This window comes from Penaeus chinensis, chromosome 24 (genome assembly GCF_019202785.1).
Source record: "Penaeus chinensis breed Huanghai No. 1 chromosome 24, ASM1920278v2, whole genome shotgun sequence".
Taxonomy (NCBI): domain Eukaryota; kingdom Metazoa; phylum Arthropoda; class Malacostraca; order Decapoda; family Penaeidae; genus Penaeus; species Penaeus chinensis.
This window is the reverse complement of record NC_061842.1, coordinates 15,854,002-15,856,501: the sequence shown is the minus strand read 5'-3', so window position 1 is coordinate 15,856,501 and position 2,500 is coordinate 15,854,002.

Genomic DNA, 2,500 nt, shown 5'->3' with positions numbered 1-2,500 from the left:
CCTCTCACCCATGCAACCTGCAGCGCCCACTAGCAAGCTGCGCGGTGAAGACGACGACTACGTGCAGGTGGGGCTCATCGCAGAATGTTATCAAAGAGAGATTGAAAAACGATATTGCTAATATCGCCTTCAAATCGCCTATCAGTATGTGGAGAGTGCACGGGAAGCTCCATTACTGGATGAGAGATAACGGGTGTAAATATCATTTACTTTTTTCAGTTGTTCATGCATTAATTTAGTTTTAAAAAAATTATATAGCTAAGTTTTGAATAACGGTACATTTTTCTTATTATAAGTATGGCTGTCCCTCATATTGAGTTCTCTTTTTTGCAATTATTACCGTTTTTCCTTTTACAAATAGTCCGATACTAAAAATATCTTCGAAATTACTAGGCATCATACCAATTAGTTGATTCACGGATGCCCCTGGCAAGAAGAAAAATATATGCATGTATATATGCTTACACACACACACATACACACACACACACACACACACACACACACACACACACACATATATATATATATATATATATATATATATATATATATATGCGTGTGTGTGTGTGTGTGTGTGTGTGTGTTTCCTGTCAACTCCATGCTATATTTGGCGCGTGTGGGGGATTAAAATATGTGTGAACTATAAAACTAATGATTTTAAATAAAATGTTTAACAACTTCAGTTCCTTAGCGCACACAGACATACACACAGTCATCTGTGCATTCACTGTAGCCCTACAACTATTTAGCCTTCAGTTAATGTTTTAAACTGATAACAGCGTATTTCCTGTTTATGAAATTAATGTTTGGTTCTAGCGAAAATAAAACAAGTAATTTATATTAATTCAAAAATACATCAAGATAATCTATGAAATCTTTGATTTTGTGACAAAACACAAGTAACCGAATTTTATCTACACGCATATACTGTATGCGGATGTTCATTGACAAACAGAAGGGGGAAAAAAATGACAAATAAAAGTGGAGCTAACCTAACAGCTGGTAGTTTCTCATTCGGCTGTTCGAATGTGGATGCGACTCCTCGGAGAAACACCGGAGAAAATTCCGATTTATGGAATAAGAATAGCGAAAACTAGTACTGACTTCGTATTTTCATAGACGCTGCACACGCACACGTACACGCACACGCACAAGTACACGCACACGCACACGTACACGCACACGCACACGTACACGCACACGCACATTAGCGTTTAATGGCGAAACGAAAAAACTTGTCACTTCACTAGTTCGGCCCATGGGAAGCATTTACAAAGGTATCGGCGATTATGCAAAGTTTTTCATTTGATTGAGCTGCCATACATAGATGTTTAAAGTCTGAAGCGTTTTCATGTTTCAAGAAGTATGCAGCTAATTAAAATTGCGTCGAAAGAAGAGGGAAAAGCCGCATCGACTCCATAGGTGTTGCAATTTCGATAAACAAGCAATTCCAGGAAATCGCATTTTAAATGATACTCCACTGCAAAGTCAACGATAAGGAATACTACACGTCGTGTTATCACTTACGTGAAGAAATGAAAGATCAAATGGCTCATCCAGTTTCCAAAAATAAATACAAATACACTTATTGGTCATTTATATTCTACCAATCACACTCTTTGTTACAAACAACCTAGGGCTTTCGCCTCATTCATAAAAACACTATTTATGCTATGTTCACATCGAATTGGCTGCCAGACGTCCAAAAGTGGGACTCATTTATATATGTATGTATATATACATATATATATATATATATATATATATATATATATATATATATATATATATATATACACACATGCACACACACACACACACACACACACACACACACACACACACACACACACACACACACACACACACACTCGTGTATATGTATATATATATATATATATATATATATATATATATATATATACACATACATATGTATATATATATATTTTTTTTTTCTGTGTTTGCTTCTTCCTTTCCTTCGTTTTTTTTTTTTGTTATTCTTTTCGTGTCCTTGCTATAGCTTTCTTTAAGATATTGCAATAACAGTTCTTGATTTTCATTTCCATGATTTTATGATGCAGTCTCTCTCTCTCTCTCTCTCTCTCTCTCTCTCTCTCTCTCTCTCTCTCTCTCTCTCTCTCTCTCTCTCTCTCTCTCTCTCTCTCTCTCTCTCTCTCTCTCTCTCTCTCTCTCTCTCTCTCTCTCTCTCTCTCTCTCTCTCGCTCTCTCTCTCTCTCTCTCTCTCTCTCTCTCCTCCACCCGTCTCTCTATAACTGTGGGTCAATATGTAACTTCCTTTCTCACTAGAAAAAGTAAAACAATAAAAATAAAAAAAATCCTCTCGGCGTCATCATGATTCTCCAAATAATCACGCCATAGAATAGTGATAACAAAATAATGAATAACATACAAGGTCCTTGTTAAAAAAACGAAAAATATTAATATGAAAGTTTTATGACCACAACCTTGCGGGAAACTGGATAACCACTTGTTT